This window comes from Callithrix jacchus, chromosome 8 (assembly GCF_049354715.1).
Source record: "Callithrix jacchus isolate 240 chromosome 8, calJac240_pri, whole genome shotgun sequence".
Taxonomy (NCBI): domain Eukaryota; kingdom Metazoa; phylum Chordata; class Mammalia; order Primates; family Cebidae; genus Callithrix; species Callithrix jacchus.
In genome coordinates this window covers 79,926,939-79,946,670 of record NC_133509.1, presented here as the reverse complement: position 1 = coordinate 79,946,670, position 19,732 = coordinate 79,926,939, and the positions used below count along the sequence as shown (strand labels likewise).

Genomic DNA, 19,732 nt, shown 5'->3' with positions numbered 1-19,732 from the left:
AATAAAAATATAAGAAAAATTAAAAAAAAGAATATTATTAACCTCAAGGAAAACAAAAAGCTGTGCATACATGCCTACTGCATGGTTCAGATTTCAAGAGCATATACAAAGTCATAGCAATGTAAACATTTAATTTTTATCTAACCAAAACCGTAATATAACCCTCTGGAGAGGATGAGGGACCTGAATTCTATGAAAGTGTATACATACACTACTGAATGTGTGTGCTTGAGGTAGAGTGTAAGGAAAAACATTAAACCCTTCATTTAAAAAAAAGAAAAATAAAAGAAAGCTATTATCCCCCATAGAAGGGAGTCAATAGGTAATACCTAAAACTGAAAAAAAAAAGTAACAGTACCAGTTTGATGTTCAAATATTTGGTAATACATGATCAAAAGCAAATGGTTAAATTGTTAAAAATGGTTGCCTCTGAAAATGGGAAGCAAGAAGATAAGGGAGTCTGTTGGTTTTTGAAACAAGTTTTGGTTTATTATATGACTCTTTAAACTGTGTGATTAAAAAAAAGAAGAAGAAAAGAAAACTAATCTCTTTAAAAAGAGAGAGGGAAAGAGAGAAGGAAAAAGTTGTTGCTCTCAAGGTGTCTATGAATTCATGGATGACATCAACTGGTAATTGGTTAAGTGGTATGAAAGGCATGTATAAGATGTTCAGAGACAACATAAGAAGGTACAATTCATTCTTCCTTGGGCAGTTCGAGGTGGTGAGATGCTGCATCGATTAGGTCTTCTTTGGATAGACCTTAAATTTTCAATCAGGAGTTTTTCAGTCTAGTAAGAGGGGAAAGCTATTCTAATCTAGTCAGGGAAAATAGCATTAGCAAAGGCATGGAAGCATGAAATTGCCTTTCAGTTCTCAGGAACTCTGCATCATTACTATGGCTAGGCAGTGCTGTACATCCAGACAAGTAGTAGACAATGGTGCTAGAGAGAGTACTTGGGGGTACATTGCAAAAAAAACACATCAACCCACAGAAAGATATTTTTCATGTCACAAATTTAACCATGTATATTGAATAACATCGCCGTCCAACTGATGGCTTAGTCCATAACTCAGGAGCCATCCTTCACATTCCTTATCTTTTAATTCACATTTCTCACCCATCATCAACTGACACTCCTTTTGAATAGATGTAGTCTTGTGAGTAAGTACAGCTGGGAGCTTTTTTGCAGTGCATTAGCTACACAACTATATGGGGCAAACTTGTCCATCTAAGTCCAAATTCCCACTATCTCTTACCTGTAATCTCACAAGAGCTTCCTAACTAGTCCCTAGGGTAACTTTTCCTTCCATTCTTCACTTGCAGCCAGAATGATCTCATCAAAATACAAATATTACTATGTCAACCCTGCTATTCAGAATACTTCAGTGACTTTCCATTTCTCTCGATAAAGACCAATATCTTTACCAGGGTCCTCAAAATTCTGCAAGGTCAGGTCTAACCATAACTCCATCATGTCCCCACACGACTCAGAGCTATGTCTGTCCTCCAGTTACAATGGCTTTCTTTCATAATTTGAATCTTACATGTCCCCTCCATCATTTGTCTTTTGCACATAATGCTCCCTCAACTCAAATACTCTCTCCCAGTACCTCCCACCACTTTCACCACCACTTTCACATTTATCTGATAATATCTACTCATCCTTCAAATGACTACCCTCAGGATACCACGCATATGTTCTTTATGGTACTGATCATAAGTTCAAATTCATTTGTAAGATTATCTGATTAAACTCTATCTCCCTTCTTGACTGTAAGTTCAATGTGAGCAAGAACTAAATGTATATCAATCTCTATTTGTTTAGTTCATGAATGAATAATATGAACTTAATGAAACCTACCAAAAAAAATTTTTAAAAGCCTTAGGGAACAATAGAAAATTCTTTCTTATATAGCAAAAATTCCAGAAGAAGTAGCTCTCTAATGCCATGAATACTATCTAAATGGACAAGCTGTCCTGAAATAAAAGAAGAAATATACAAAATATACAAATAAGCATAAGATATATTTGGAAGTGAGTTTCTAAATGGCATACTTAAGACCTTCTGTCATCTAAAAAATGCAACAGATTCTTACCATGTTTTAAGGGACTCACCCTTAATCCTCTCTGATTCCTATCTGATCTTTTTAAAAGTCAGCAGTATGCTGAGAACAGACACTGAGGAGGTTGATAAAAATATAAAACTTTTTCAATAGGTAGTCTCCTCTTCTATTTCCTTCTGAATAAAGAGAGATGTCATCTTCATAAAGCTTCTAGCCATCAGCAGACCAGATAATCCATCTGTTTTTTTAATTAAACAGACTGAACATTGCTTTATTTGAATTGGACACTCTCCAATCTTTCTAAAGTTTTTCTACCCACAGAGCAGCTTATCTATTAGAAAATATTCAAGGAAGATACATAATTTTTCACTCTTTTACTGAAAATAGAGATTCTAATTTGCTAACATATTTACTTCCTTAACCCATTACAAATCAGATGGTATCTACAGAAAAATAATGATTAATGTTTTAGTTTAATGAACTATGGAATGTTTAAGTGCTATTACATCTTATCCTTTTAGATGAGTAGCAAGAACAAAGAAGAAAATTACCAATAAAGAGTTAACAGGAAGGCCAGGCATGGTGGCTCATGCCTGTAATTCCAGCACTTTGGGAAGCCGAGGCAGGTGGATCACTTGAGATCAGGAGTTCAAGACCAGCTGGGCCAACATGGTGAAACCCTGTTTCTACTAAAAATACAAAAATTAGCTAGGCGTGGTGGCACATGCCTGTAATGCCAGCTACTTGGGAGGCTGAGGCAGGAGAATCGCTTGAACCTGGGGGCCGGAAGTCGCAGTCAGCCAAGATCATGTCACTTCACTCCAGCCTGGGGGACACAGCAAGACTCTACCTCAAAAAACAAAAAAAAGAATTAACAAGAAAATTCCTTTATTTTATTAACAACAACTCAGTAAGTCACTAAATAGCTAACCATAATGTTCTCAAAGAAATTAGTTGCCCACCTTTGTCCATTCATTTATACAACAAAGGCTTGTATTAATTATTTGTCAGCCACTCTACTTGACTAGGGAAAAAAGAGACAAAAATTATAGTTCCTGCCTTCAAGGAGCTGATAGGCTAATCAGGGAGAAAGAAAACTAATATAGCTTGATAAATGCCAAGGCACATTTTTGTCATTCCAGGTAAAAGAGTTATCTTCAAAAACAGAGACAGCAGCAACTTAGGCTGAGGAAACTGCATGAAACTTTGAAAAATAAAGGGCTGTAGAAACTATAAAGGATGAAAGTAAAGGCTAGAGAAGTGAGTAGAATCTTTGTTAAGAAAAATCAAATGTAGACTTTCCTATGTTAAGAAAGACCTTGAATGTCATGCTGGAGATTTTGGATTTTATTCTGAAGTTGAAGAGAAAATGTTAAACATGCACTCTGAATGAAGAGACCTCCCAAACAGGCTTTGTGTGATCTCCCAGACATGGCTTTTTATTCACCTGGGTGCAGTGTGCTGAGTCCCAAAAGAGAGTCAGCGCAGGACGGTGGGATAGAGTCAGTTTTATAGGTTTGGGGTAGGCAATGGAAAGTTAACAGAAATTACAGTTTAGGGTAGTTTTTGTAAGGTAGGAGGGGGTCGTAGGGTCGGAGTCACAAGGTTGACCAAGGTCAGTTACAAAGTCCAATTGCCTTACCAATTGAGGTGGGAATAAGGAACAATAGAAGAATGTCCCAAGTTAATTAGGTGCCACAAGGGTTGATCATTCTTTTCCTTTTCATGGTCTTCCCGTTACTTCAGATTTTCTAATTCCAGGCCATCCAGAGGTATAGGTATGGGTCATAAGGGTCTCCATGGCTCTACTTAGGATATGGCCTATGGTGCAGCCAGTTCAAAGAACCCTGCAGAAAGGATCACAAAAGATTGTGACATCAAATATCTTATTTAGAAAAACTATCTTGGCAGTGATATGGAAGATGAATTTGAAGAAAAAAAAATTTCCATTAAATCTAAAAGCAATTCCTAATATAGAAGACAATTTCATATTACTACAAATGTAAAAAGAATAATGTACATTTAAGCAGACTGTCTAGAGATGTTTCAAATACTATGCAATACCTTTGCAATTCAAATAGTTACAAAAATTCAGTAACCCTTGCTCCTTAAAAATTTAAAACTTAGTCTCAAAATTATCAACAGTTAATTTCTAACTTTATTTTTAACATGATCAAACAGCCTTAGCATTCTCTTCTATTTAAGTCAACTTTAAACAAGTTTCTCCTCAATACAAGCCCCCAATCTCTTTTTTCTTATAGCATTCACTTTCAGAAAACTTTCAATTGTGAATTCTTTTTTTTTCTGCCCCTTTGAGATGTAAATACAATCTGAGAAAGTCTTTCTCAAGAACTTAAGAGCCATCTTTCTGAAATGTAATCATCAAGAAAGATAGCTTCTCTCTCCCAGTGTCTGCGGGAAGGTAGAAGTCTAACTTCAGTAAGCACCAGAACACAGTTGGCCTAACCGCACTGACCCCTAATATCCTCCAATACTTTCCAATAGCTCACTCTAATGCTTATAAAACTCAACTTTTGCTACAACAGAGTTGAGTCCAATCTATCCCATATTGCTGTGCTTAGAGAATTCATCCATATCCCCTTCGTCTCACTAATTCCTATTCATCCTTCACAGCTCAGCCTAAATGCCATTCCTCTAGGACGTCTTCTGTGGTACTAGCCATCTAAGTCTAGGTCTAGTATCTTTCTCTATTTTATCTAACACAGCATTTATTACACTTTTTTAGTTGCCCATTTACTTGTCCCTAGACCCTATTAAGTCTCCATCAGGATAAGGAACATATTTGTCATGTTCATCATAGTGCATACAGTTTTGATGAATAAATATTTGTTGAATAAATTAATGAATGATTATAAAAATGGTCCAGACTTCCATTCACTGTGACATGGTAAAAGCCCCATAAAACTGCATACCTCAACCATACCTCGGCTTTCTGTTGAAACTGTTATCTATAACCCAAATGTGAATAAGTAATTAAGGACTGTAATTTCCACCCTACCCAGACAATGTGTAAACAAATGTTTATCTTGACTTTTGTGAACCACTTAAGTAACGACTGGAATGTCAAAAGTACCCTGGCCCTCGGAATGTCCGTAGCCCCTCACCCTCATCTCCGCCCAGTATGTGATTTACAGAATCCACTAGCCCTCAGAATGTCTGAAGCCCCTCACCCCACCCCCGCCCTGCACCATCACTCCCGAGGTGGTTTTATGGGTATAAAAGGTCTTGACACCCTCCTTTCGGGGCCACCGGTTGGAGAGACATGAGTCTTCCATGGCCACCAGCAATAAAGACCCTGCAATTTGTCATACTTTTGGCTTGATGTTGACATTCTATGCTCGGGCCGGTACAACACACTGATTAGGCTCCTGACATTTCAGAATAGAATGCTGACTTTGTTACCTTCTTATCTGTTTTTATCCCATGTGGACCTGTCCGCCATCATTCACAGAAAGGATTCTATGCTCTCGTCAAAAACTACAACCTCAAATTGTCTGTTTTCCTCTTTCTTTATAGACTTAGCCAAGAAAATTTGAAACAAATTTCCCCAAAAGAAAATGATGTGCCTTTTTTTTCCACATGATCTAAACAATTTATAAAGTCTAAGAAGAAGAAAATTTCACATTACTATGAAATAAAGATAAGAATCAAGTTGGACCACCAAAAGTCTACATAGTTGGACCATATTAGTTTAGTCCCCCAAAGACTCACCTGGGCCACTACTACATTTGAAAACTCCATGGGCACTATGCACTCAGAATTTTGTTTGAAAGGCACACACACATACTTTATAGTCTGTTTGACTAGCGTCCCCTGGAGTTATACAAAGCACGATGGTCTTGAAATCACTTCTATCGAGTTGATCTTTGTGCTAAGCCTCTAGCTTTAATTTTAAAAAGCCAGAAACAGACACAAGAAATTCACTCCCAAGTTTTCAGTAAACTGACTGTTAATAAAATTTTCTTCTTCAATAATCAGCATCTAACAAAGAAATATATTTTTGAATTTGGTGTTAGCACAAATTCAATGCCAGTGTCTTGAAGAAAAGTAGTAAAACAAACCACTATCAATTCTAGAGGAAAAATCCGAAGGAAAATTCCTCATCCCTCCCTGTCCCCTTTCACTATGCCCCTAAGAAGGAAAAATCTTCTTCTAAATTAGAAAAATTACAAGGTAATCTTTAGGCTACAGTACTAGGTATCTTTTGGGAATGTCTAACTTCCATGATGCTGGAGACATAAGATAGAACTCAAGTATTTCACTTTTTAGGGAAAAGGCACTCTCTTGCCACCTATACCTCTTTGCCTTCTTCCTCCTTAAATGCCATGTGGGAAACAGAGAAAGCCTGAGGGAAAGGAGTGCATTTTGATCCGCCTCTTCTAGAAAAAAAAAAAGTTGGCTGGACCTGGTGGCTCAAGCCTGTAATCCCAGCACTTTGGGAGGCTGAGGCAGGTGTATCACAAGGTCAAGAGATCATGACCATCCTGGCCAGTGTGTTGAAACACTGTCTCTACTAAAAATACAAAAATTCGCTGGGTATGGGGGCATGCACCTATAGTCCCAGCTACTCAGAAGGCTGAGGCAGAGGAATCACTTGAGCCTGGGAGATGGAGGTTCCAGTGAGCTTAGATCGTGCCACTGCACTCCAGCCTGGGCAACAATCTCAAAAAAAAAAAAAAAAAAAGTCCTTCAGAACCAACCTAATTCACTAGCATTCGGGACTTCCCTGGGAGTTTGAGTCAAATCTCAGGTTAAAAAAAATCATATCCCTTTTTCTGGTATTGTTCCCTACAAACAAAAGGGTGGAATGAATCTTTGGTGCACAACTTTATTTCCACAGAACCATTCATTTTGACAGATTTAGGAATAGCCAAAATTTTCAAAAGGGAAAATTAATGAAGCTTTAAATATTAAAACATATTTTAAAACTATAACAATTGTTAAATATGGCATTGCCAGACAGAGAAATGGAATGGAAGCATTTTAAGTAGGAGAATGACACATTCAGATTTGCATTTTGAAAGAGAATGTGGAGAATAGGTTACCAGAGGACAAGAGTAGATACTAAGAAAACAGTTTAGAAGTCTTACAGTCCTCCAAGGAGGAAATAAATAGGGCTTGAACAAATGGAAATGGAAAAGGAGATGGAGATAAATTGACTGATTCAAAAAATATTTTAAAAATTACAGTCATCACAACTTGCTGGTTGATAAGATGATGGAGGTGAGAGAGAAAGAATAGGTGTGAATGATGCTGAGTTTCTTGAATTTACTACCTGGTGGATGTGAAAAGAAAATGAAATGTAAGGACCTTTCAAATTTATTATGCCAAGGGGAAAAGTTAAGCCTTAATGCTTTCCAAACAGCTGCCCTTATACTTTGCACTTGAATAAACCCTTTTAACTGGATCCTGAGCCTTTTGATTATTTTAGGTTGACATGGATAAAGGTGCCTTTCACAGAGATGGGAAACATAATAGGGGAAGAAAGTTTGGAAGGAAGATATTAAATGGGATTTTGGATATTACTAATGTAAGATATCTGGCTGAAAAACAAATAGAGATAACAAAAAGTTGTTGGGTTTAAGTTAAAAGATATTTGTGAGGCCAGGCATAGCGGCTCACACCTGTAATCCCAGCACTTTGGGAGGCTGAAGCAAGCAGACTGCTTGAGGTCAGGAGTTTGAGGGCAGCCTGACCAACATGGTGAAACCCTGTCTCCACCAAAAATATAAAAATTAGCCGGGTGTGGTGACAGGCACCTGTAATTCCAGCTACTCAGGAGGCGGAGTCAGAAGAATTGCTTGAACCTGGAAGGCAGAGGTTGCAGTGAGCTAAGATCTTGTCACTGCACTCCAGCCTGGAAGACAGAGTGAGAGCCTGTCCCATCCACCACCCTCCCCCAGCAAAAAAAAAAAAAAAGAGAGAGAGAGAGAGAGAGAGATAATTGTGACCTGGAGATGTAGATTTGGGACTCAGCACCATAGAGGTTATTCTTAAAGCCATGATAGTGCTGAATAGTACCCAAGTGAGAAAAAAAGTATGGCAAAACTTTGAGGATTACCTAAAGAATAGTAAAGAATGGACAGCAAGAAAGGATTCTGCAAAGGGGACTGACAAGGAGCCAGACAGAGAAACTGGATGAAAAATGGAAGAGTAACATACCAGAGCAACTACTAGAAGAGGGATTTTTCAGGATAAATGAGTGTGACTGGGTCAGCAGCATCAAATGCCACTGATGTCAAGTAATAGTAAAAGGAACTAAAAAATTCCCACTGGACTCAGCTACAAGAAAGTGAGGACATTGACAGAAGTACTTCAGGGAAGTGAAAGGATGCTATCTCCAAACAGACTGAAAAATAAATGCAGGTAATGAAACAGCAACAGAGCACATGAACAACATTTCCAAGAGACTCAAATGTAAAATGGAAAAAGGTAAAGAAGAAAAATAAGGCAGGATTAGTAAGAGTTGTTGCTAGAGATTTTATTGATTTGATTATTTAGTTGTTTGAGTAGTAACTTTTTGCTGTTGTTTTGTTTGTTTTAAAATAGGAGAAAATTGAATATGTTTAAATGCTTATGGGAAGGTATGGGAGTCAGCCTCCAAAATCACCTCCATGATTCCTGCCTCCTGGTATTCATGGCTTTGTGTAGTTTTCTCTCCACCTTACAACTCCCCAACCCTCACATTTAATAGGACAGATCTATATAAACAATAGGATAATATGGAAATGATGGTGTATGATTCCTGAAGCTAAGTCATAAAAGGAATTGTAATTTCCTTTTTTTTTTTTTTTTTTGCAAGAGTTTCACTCTTGCACCCAGGCTGGAGTGCAATGGCATGATCTTAGCTTACAACCTCTGCCACTTGGGTTCAAGCAATTGTCTGCCTCAACCTCCCGAGTAACTGGGATTACAGGCATGTGCCACCACCCCTGGCTAATTTTTGCATTATTAGTAGAGACAGGGTCTCACCATGTGGGCCAGGTGGGTCTCAAACTCCTGAGCTCAGGTGATCCACCCACCTTGGCCTCTCAAAGTGCTGGGATTATAGGCATGAGCCACTGCACCTGGCCAAGACATTGTAATTTCTTCCTTGTTCTCTTGGATGGCTAGCTCTGGAGGAAGCCAGTTGTCATGTTGTGAGGACATTCAAGTAGCCCTCTAAAGAGGTCCATGTTTCAAGAAACTAAGGCTTTCTACTAATAGTCCTCTAAGTGACACATCCTGGAAGTGGATTTTCTATCCCTAATCAAGCTTTCAGGTAATTGTCAGCCTCAGCAGACATCTTGACTGCAACCTCCTGAGACACTCTGAGCCAAAATCACCCAGCTTAGTCACTATGGAATTTCTGATGCACAGAGACTGTGAGATAATAGATGTGTGTTGTTTTAAGCTGGTAAATTGTTATGCAGCAATAGATAACTAATACTAAAGGTTATAGTATTAAAGGAAAGAAGTTAAAAATATTTTTAAAAGGAGGAAATCATTGATATGCAACATATCTGGAGACAGAAGAAGGAAGTGTTCTCTGAGTGAAATGAACAGCCTTAAATGGAAGAAAGAGCACCTCTTTCATTTCATAGGAGGAAAATAAAAGGATGCTGCATAGGTCAAGTTGTTTGTCAGTACCAGGGAATGAGGAAGTATGCATCCAATGTTCTGTTTTCTCTGAAAAGTAGAAATTGGAGTTATCTGTAATTAATGATGGAAGAAGTGGAAGGGTTTAACTTGAAAAGGATAAAGAAATTTTAAGTAGTTGCTGTGGAAAACAGTAAAGACATGACTAAGGAACCATAAACGAATTTCTCAGTAGCTTTGAGATCTCAGTTGATGTCAGAGATCATGAATTTTTTTATATAACCAATCTGTGAATTTTCTCCAAAATAGAGGTGAACTACAGGAGTTCTTACTGGCAAATCCTCACAAAGCAGCTTTGAATCACACTTCAAATTAAGACAAAGTTGCCTGCACTGTGGTCTAATCACAGCTTGACAATTAAAAATGGCAGATGTGATTGAAGAGAAGCATGGTGCTTTACATCCAAAAGAAATAGAAAAGTATATGGCTAAAGAAATGCTTATACCTCCTTTCATGCTTAGATTTAATAAATTGCATTCTTCAGAACTAGCCCATCAAATATGTTTATCCATTAAATGCAACATTTACAAAAATTTAATACAACAAATAACTCAAGAAATAATTGCTATGATCTAAGATATAAATTTTTCTCTCTAAAATAAATATCCATGATTGGAATTCAAATGTCAGAACAGCAGTATATAAACCACTTTCAATCAAGCTTTTTCTAGTTTGTCTCTTTAAATACTACTTTGTTAATTCCAAGATAAACCAGGCTTAGAAATATGTATACAGTCCCACCATGCATTAGCCAAACAAGAAATAATACCTTAAATGTGAATGCTGCTCCCTTATATTAATCATATTCATTAAAGAATAAAATATTTCATACAAATGAAAAATTTTAGGCCCCAAAGTATGGAATGTAGTGTTTTTTAGCCATGACTTTTAAAGAGATATATTTCTAAAAATACCTTGGGCTTTATTTCAGTAAACAATAACACAAAATAATATAAACAGATACACTGCCAAGTCATTATTCCCATCCTTATTAAGGCAAATAGCACCACAGACTAACCTGAAGCACTATAAATAATGAGAGTGTTAAACTGAATTCAATGAATAATTCATGAAGCCCAATTTTTCCTGTATTCTTGGCAGTACTCTCACAGCCACATGAAACAATGCAGAATGATTACAAAATGTATCATCTGTGTTACTGGGATATATATCTTATCTATTAAACTAGCTCATTTATTTAAATAATAATACTAATCTCACAGCTACTTTGTATTCTAAATGTTTGCTTTTGTAAGCTACTGTGATGCAAATGTACCTTACTGGAGTTTAAAAATGAGATAATGTCCGAATGATGTCTGCTTCACACTCAGGACCTGATTTAGGAGGGAACTGAATGAACCTCCAAGGGTAAGATGGAACACCCTGTGATTCTCGGAGATACTGTATTGCATTCCTGATCCAGCACTTCACCAAGATGAAGGAATTCAGTGTCATCAGAAAGGATCCTGGGAGTTCAGTGAGCTGAGAGACAGGTTCTATTTCTGGATCTGCCATTGACTTGATTTGACCTCAGCTAAGTAATGAAACTTGTCTAGATTTTCTTCCCTAACTCTTTCACATGAGACAATGGACAGGAATAACTATGAGGCTCCTTCTGGTCTTCATTTTCAGCAATCTACATCACCAACAAACCAATTTTCTAGCTTCCAACCATATTCTACTAAATTGTAAGAATCATGAATGCAGAGAGATGTTTTGTATACCAGTGTATCCTCAGCACCTAGCATGGCATTGGAGTATTTCAACATATATTTATTGAGTAAATGAATTAACCTAGAACAATTGAAAAATACAATATCAATCCCAAATGTGTTTCTTCTTTAACACAACGTTTGACACAGCAAAAGTCTGGAATAGTGAAAGCCCTAAACTACTGACAAAAACTAAAGAGTCATTACATTCAATAACAAATATCTTAGTGTTTGGTTTTCTCACCAAACTATCAGAACAATATATTTTTCAAAGTTTATGGTACAGCAAGTATTGAAAGTTTGTTTTTCTATTGCTCTGAGTAGCTAGGCTTAGGTCTAGCATTCTGAATAAGCAGCTGGCTATTTGTTTTGATAGTAATCCTATTACAAAACAATAAATTCTCTCCCTCTTCCAATATACAGACATGAGCATATATGCACACTTAAGCCTATATCCCTTCTCAAATCATAAACTTAAAAACTATACACACTAAGAAAAGGTTTAAATCATGGAATATTCTAGAAGAGACTATTCTAAAGCTTCTGCCAACTTTATACCTGCCACCAGTCTATCTTGTTCCCTTTGTCTGAACCTCTGCCCTATGGAATTTTAGCATTTTCTCTAATAATTGAAGATTAACATTCTGTTACTACCCTCAAAAATTCTTCCTGATTTAGAATAACAGTGGTAGTGAGGGGAAAGCATTTTAAGTTTTGGTTTCCTGAATATCTGAAATGTATTAAAGCAGATTCTTATAATGACTCAAAAAATTTAAAAAATATATATTTATAATGTTTATATCTAATAAATGTCTCTGTGACAAATGATTTCTACCATATTGTGCTTTGTATAATAATTCAATATGAAAGATTATAATATAAACTATCAAGTATAGCAGATAAGCCCAGAACCATTTAATAAAGATTATAATGTAAACTATAAAGTATAGCAGATAAGTCCAGAACCATTTAATAGTGGTGAACCTTATAAAAGATGCTCAATAGGTTTTCAAGATGGCGCAGTAAGAACAACTCGGGATCGCAGCTCTCAGCAAATGCTCAGAGGGTGAGTCAAAGCCGCATTTCCAGACGGATCTTTGTGGCCCACAGAACGGGGAAAGTCCCAGGTGTAGGAAAGATACGGGATGCAAGTGCAGCCGGTTCGGCTGTTGCTGCCGCTTTGGCCGGCGCTGCAGTGCAGGCACACCCCAACAATCCGCACAAAACACACGTGCCCGGGTGCCCTGCTAAACTGGCAATCTGAGATTTGGGAGGGCAGATTAGCATATCCATCTGATTAAACGGGACTTGGACAGTGAGCCAGACCAGGAGATTCCTGGGAAGTGGCGTTTGAGCCAGCGCAGTGACTAGCTGCACAGGAAATCACACAGATCCCGGTGCTCTAACAGTGGGCAACCAAAACACCTGAAAGAGAGCCATCCATTCAACTTAAAAAAAAAAAAAGAAAGAAAGAAAGGCGCTCTGAGGCAGGGAGCCAGGCGAGCGGGCTTGGCGGGTTTCACCCCCACAGGGACAAACAAAACGGCAACTCGAAACGCTCCAGGTGGAGACTTTCACTCCAAGCACAGCTGAACCCAGGACAGTGCAGCTCGGTGGGGGAAGGGCATTCGCCATTACCGAGGATATCCGCCCCTACGGAGGTACACTCTCATTGCTGACGCAGCCTGCCATTGCCGAGGCAACACGCCATAAGAGAGACACTCCACTGCAGGGCAGAGCTGGTGGCAGCAAGGCAGAGCCTGCCACAGAGCCCGCAGCAACAGGGCCCACACCACATCAGCAGGGCAGAGCCTCGGCAGGCAAATAGTGACTAGACTGCCTCCTAGCTGGTCAGGATAGTGCCACGGACACTCATAAAGAAAGCCCCAACCCCCGCAAGACAGAGCATCTGAGGAAAAAAAGGGGTTATAAGAGTTGTGCTGCAGCAGAATTAAACACACCTGCCTAACAGCCCTGAATGAACAATGGAGCTCACAGCTCAGCACTTGAGCTCCTATAAAGTACAGACTGTCTCCTCAAGCAGCTCCCCGACCCCTGTATATCCAGAGTCACCTCAAAAGGACTGATCAGACTGACATTAGCCGGGCACCATTCTGGGACAAAGATAGCAGAAGAAGAAACTGGTAGCATCCCTCACCATTCTGCAGCTGCTACAGTTGTACCACAGACAAGCAGGGCCTGGAGTGGACCTCAGCAATCATACAGCAGAGGGGATAGACTGGTAGAAGGAAAACAAGTAACAGAAAGACCTCATCATCAACAATCTGGGCGTCCACTCAGAGACCCAATCGAAAAGTTAGCAACTACTCAGACGACAGGTGGATAAATCAATAAAGATGGGAAAAAAAACAGCGCAAAAAGGAGGAAAACACCCAAAACCAGAACACCTCGCCTCCGACAAAGGACAAAAACTCCTCACCAGCAAGGGAACACAGCAGGACGAAGAATGACTGTGAAAAAATGACGGAATCAGACTTCAGAAGGTGGGTAATGAGAAACTTCTGTGAGCTAAAAGAACATGTTCTAAATCAATGCAAAGAAACTAAGAACATTGAAAAAAGATTTGAAAAAAGTATCGAGGAAATGATAACAAGAATGGATAACTTAGAGAGGAATATGAATGAATTGAAGGAGCTGATAACAACAATACAAGAACTTCGCGAAGCATGCACAAGTTTCAACAGCCGAATTGACCAAGCAGAAGAAAGAATATCAGAAGTTGAAGATCAACTCAATGAAATAAAACGAGAAACCAAGATTAGAGAAAAAAGCGCAAAAAGGAATGAACAAACTCTCCAAGAAATGTGGGACTATGTGAAGAGACCTAACTTACGTTTGATAGGTGTACCAGAAGGGGATCAAGAGAAAGATTCCAAGCTGGAAAATACTCTTCAGGATATTATCCAGGAAAATTTCCCCCACCTAGCAAGGCAGGCCAACTCTCAGTTCAGGAAATACAGAGAACACCACAAAGATATTCCACAAGAAGAGCAACCCCAAGGCACATAATCATCAGATTCAATAGGGTTGAAATAAAGGAGAAAATACTAAGGGCAGCCAGAGAAAAAGGTCAGGTCACCCACAAAGAGAAGGCCATCAGACTCACAGCAGATCTCTCAACAGAAACACTACAAGCCAGAAGAGAGTGGGGGCCAATATTCAACATCCATAAAGAAAAGAACTTTCAACCCAGAATTTCATATCCAGCCAAACAGAGCTTCGTAAGTTTTTTCCTTTGAAGGAAAAATAAAATCCTTTGTGAACAAGCAAGTACTCAGAGATTTTTGTCACCACCAGGCCCGCTTTACAAGAGCTCCTGAAAGAGGCACTACACATAGAAAGGAACAACCAGTACCAGCCATTCCAAAATCACACTAGATGCTAAAGAGCATCAACATAATGAAGAATCTACATCAACTAATGGGCAAAACAGCCAGCTAGCATCAAAACGGCAGTATCAAATTCACACATAACAATATTAACCCTAAATGTAAATGGACTAAATGCACCAATCAAAAGACACAGACTGGCAAATTGCATAAAAATCCAAAACCCATCAGTGTGCTGTATCCAGGAAACCCATCTCACATGCAAGGATACACAAAGGCTCAAAATAAAGGGATGGAGGAAGATTTACCAAGCAGATGGAGAGCAAAAAAAAGCAGGAGTTGCAATTCTCATCTCTGATAAAATAGACTTTAAAGCAACGAAGATCAAAAGAGACAAAGAAGGTCATTACATAATGGTAAAAGGATCGATACAACAAGAAGAGCTAACGATCCTAAACATATATGGATCCAATACAGGAGCACCCAGATACATAAGGCAAGTTCTTAATGACTTACAAAGAGACTTAGACTCCCACACAATAATAGTGGGAGACTTTAACACTCCACTGTCAATATTAGACAGATCAACCAGACAGAAAATCAACAAGGATATCCAGGGCTTGAACTCAGACCTGGAGCAAGCAAACCTGATAGACATTTACAGAACTCTCCACCCCAAATCCACAGAATATACATTCTTCTCAGCACCACATCACACCTACTCTAAAATTGACCACATAATTGGAAGTAAAGCACGCCTCAGCAAATGCAAAACAACTGAAATCATAACAAACAGTCTCTCAGACCATAGTGCAATCAAGCTAGAACTCAGAATTCAGAAACTAACTCAGAACCGCACAGCTTCATGGAAACTGAACAACTGGCTCTTAAATGTTGACTGGATAAACAATGAAATGAAGACGGAAATAAAGAAGTTCTTCGAAACCAATGAGAACGAAGACATAACATGCCAGAATCTCTGGGACACATTTAAAGCAGTCTCTAGAGGAAAGTATATAGCAATAAGTGCCTGTATGAGGAGAATGAAGAGTTCCAAAATTGACACCCTATCGTCAAAATTGAAAGAGCTAGAGGAGCAAGATCAAAAAAACTCAAAACCCAGGAGACAAGAAATAACTAAGATCAGAGCAGAACTGAAGGAGATAGAGACATGAAAAACCCTTCAAAAAATCAATAATTCCAAGAGCTGGTTTTTTGAAAAGATCAACAAAGTAGACAAACCACTACCAGATTGATAAAAAAGAAAAGAGAGAATAACCAAATAGATGCAATAAAAAATGATAAAGGGGAAATCACCAGATTCCACAGAAATTCAAACCATCATCAGAGAATATTACAAACAACTCTATGCACATAAACTAGTAAACCTGGAAGAAATGGATAAATTCCTGGACTCCTGTGTCCTCCCAAGCCTAAACCAGGAGGACGCTGAAAATATGAATAGACCAATAACAAGGTCTGAAGTCGAGGCAGCAATTAAGAGCCTACCACACAAGAAAAGCCCAGGTCCAGATGGGTTCACAGCCAAATTCCACCAGACACACAAAGAGGAGCTGGTACCATTCCTTCTAAAACTATTCCAAATAATCCAAAAAGAGGGAATCCTTCCCAAATCATTTTATGAGACCAACATCATCCTGATACCAAAACCTGGCAGAGACCCAACAAGAAAAGAAAACTTCAGGCCAATATCCATGATGAACATAGATGCAAAAATCTTCAATAAAATATTGGCAAGCCGATTGCAACAGCAAATCAAAAAACTCATCCATCATGATCAAATAGGATTCATCCCAGGGATGCAAGGCTGGTTCAACATATGAAAGTCTATAAACGTAATTCACCACATAAACAGAACCAAAAACAAAAACCACATGATTATCTCAATTGACGCAGAGAAGGCCTTTGACAAATTCAACAGCCCTTTATGCTAAAAACCCTCAATAAACTCGGTTTCAATGGAACGTATCTCAAAGTAATAAAAGCTATTTACGACAAACCAACAGCCAATATCATACTGAATGGGCAAAAGCTGGAAGCATTCCCTTTGAAATCTGGCACTAGACAAGGATGCCCTCTTTCACCACTCCTATTCAATATAGTACTGGAAGTTCTAGCCAGAGCAATCAGGCAAGAAAAAGAAATAAAGGGTATTCAAATAGGGAAGGCAGAAGCCAAATTGTCTCTATTTGCAGACGACATGATAGTATACCTACAAGACCCCATCGCCTCAGCCCAAAAACTCCTGAAACTGATAAACAACTTCAGCAAAGTCTCAGGATATAAAATCAATGTGCAAAAATCACAAGCATTCCTCTACACCAATAACAGACTTAAAGAAAGCCAAATCAAGAACGAACTGCCATTCACAATTGCTACAAAAAGAATAAAATACCTAGGAATACAACTCACAAGGAACGTAAGGGACCTCTTCAAGGAAAACTACAAAACACTGCTCAACGAAATAAGAGAGGACACAAACAGATGGAGAAACATTCCATGTTCATGGTTAGGAAGAATTAATATCATGAAAATGGCTATAATGCCCAAAGTAATTTACAGAATCAACGCTATTCCCATCAAGCTACCATTGACTTTCTTCACAGAACTTGAAAAAACCACCATGAACTTCATATGGAACCAAAAGAGAGCCTGCATAGCCAAGTCAATTCTAAGCAAAAAGAACACAGCGGGGGGGGGGGGCATCACACTACCGGATTTCAAACTATACTACAAGGCTACAGTAATCAAAACAGCATGGTACTGGTACCAAAACAGAGATATAGACCAATGGAACAAAACAGAGGCATCGGGGTTGGGGGGAGCCGGGGAGGGATAGCCTGGGGAGAAATACCAAATGTGGGTGAAGGGGAGAAAGGAAGCAAAACACACTGCCATGTGTGTACCTATGCAACTGTCTTGCACGTTCTGCACATGTACCCCAAATCCTAAAATGCAATAAAAAATTTAAAAAAAAAGAAAGATGCTCAATATTTACTTATACCATTGTTCCATTGAGTAATAAAAATATGGTTTCAGAATCTTATCTAAGTGTACATTTGTTAATAACTGGTCCAAGAACGAGTAGAAACATACCTCATTTAAGTGTGCTTCACTTTAGAGTGCTTCTCAGGTGATGTATTTTTTAAAAATTGAAGGTTTGTGACAACCCTTACATGGAACAAGGCTACTGGCACCATTTTCCAAACAGCATATGCTTACTTCTGTCTCTGGGTCACATTTGGTAATTCCCACAATATTTCAAACTTTTTCATTACTGTTATATCTGTTACAGAGATATGTGATCAGTGATCTTTGATGTTACTATTATAATGTTTTGGGGGCACCAAGAACCACTCCAATAGGAGATGGCAATTTTAATATATAAATATAATGTGTGTTTTTAGAACTCCATCTCTCTCCCTCTCCTTAAGCCTCCCTCTCCTTAAGTCTCCCTGAGACACAACACTACTGAAATTAGGTCATTATAACCCTATAATAGCCTGTAAGTGTTCAAGTGAAAGACAGAGTTGCATATCTCTCACTTTAAATCAAAAGCTAGAAAAGATTAAGCTTAGTGAGAAAGTCAAAAGCAAAGTAGGCAAGAGGCCAGGCCCCTAGCACCAGTTAGCCAAGTTGTGATGGCAAAGAAAAAATTCTTCAAGGAAATTAAAGGTATTACTCCAGTGAACACATAAATAACAGGAAAGCAAAACAGCCTCCTTATTGATAATGAGAAAGTTTTAGTGGTTTACATAGAAGATCAAACCAGCCACAAGATTTCCCTAAGCCAAAGCCTAATTCAGAGCAAGGCCCTAACAATTCTCTTTCATTCCATCAAGGCTGAGAGATGTGAGGAAGTTGCAGAAGAAAAGTTAGAAACTGGCAGAGGTAAGTTCACGGGGTTTAAGGAAACAAGCCATCTCCATAACACAAAACTGAAAGGCAAAGCAGCAAGTGCTAATGTAGAAGCTACAACAAGTTATCTCAAAAAATCTAGCTAACACCATTGATGAAAGTGGCCACACTAAACAATAGATTTTCAATGTCAACAAAACAGTCTTCTATTGGAGGCAGATGCCATCTAGACTGTCATAGCTAAAGAGGAAAAGTCAATGCCTAGCTTCAAAGCTTCAAAGGACAGGTTGACTTTATTGTTAGGGAATAATGCAGCTCATGTCTTTTGGTTGAAGCTAATGCTCTTTACCAATCCAACAATACCAGGGCCCTTAAGAATTGTGCTAAATCTACTCTACCTGTGTTCTAGAGATGGAAGAACAAAGCCTAGATGATGCACATCTGTTGACAACATGGTTTACTGAATATCTTAAGCCCACTGTTGAAACCCAATGCTCAGAAGAAAAATTTCTTTCAAAATATTACTGCTCATTGACTATTCATTCACCTGGTCATCCAAGAGCTCAGATGGAGATGTACAAGGGAAGTAATGTTATTTTCATGCCTGCTAATACAACATCCATTCTGCAGCACATGAATCAAGAAGTCATTTGAACTTTCAAGTATTATTATATAAGGAATATATTTTGTAAAGCTATCACTGCCCTAGAGAGTAATTGCTGTCATGGATCTGAGCAAAGTACATTGAAAATATTCTGGAAAAAAAAATACCATTCTAAATGGCATTAACAACCTTTGTGACTCATGTGAGGAGACTGAAATATCAGCATTGAAATAGTTTGGACATTTGTCCACTTCTAATCTAATGAGGAAATGTGATCCCCAATGTTGGAGGTGGGGCCTGGTGGGAGGTATTTGGGTCAGTGGGGTGGATCCTTCATGAATGGCTTAGTGACCTCCTCGTGATAATAAGTGAAGTCTTGCTCTATTAGTTCACATGAAAGCTGGTTGTTTAAAAGAGCCTGGCATCCCCTTCTTGCTCCCTCTCTCACCATGTAGCACACCAGT

General features: G+C 38.5%; 1 long non-coding RNA gene across 1 annotated transcript in view; it reads right to left on the bottom strand.

The window, feature by feature from the left end:
- Nucleotides 1-3,540: 3,540 nt before the first annotated feature.
- Nucleotides 3,541-19,732, bottom strand: part of LOC108593473 (uncharacterized) — an 87,906-nt gene continuing 71,714 nt past the window's right edge. The window contains exon 4 of the long non-coding RNA XR_008474389.2: nucleotides 3,541-3,911. This is a non-coding gene — a long non-coding RNA (uncharacterized LOC108593473). The remainder of the gene's footprint in view (nucleotides 3,912-19,732) is intronic.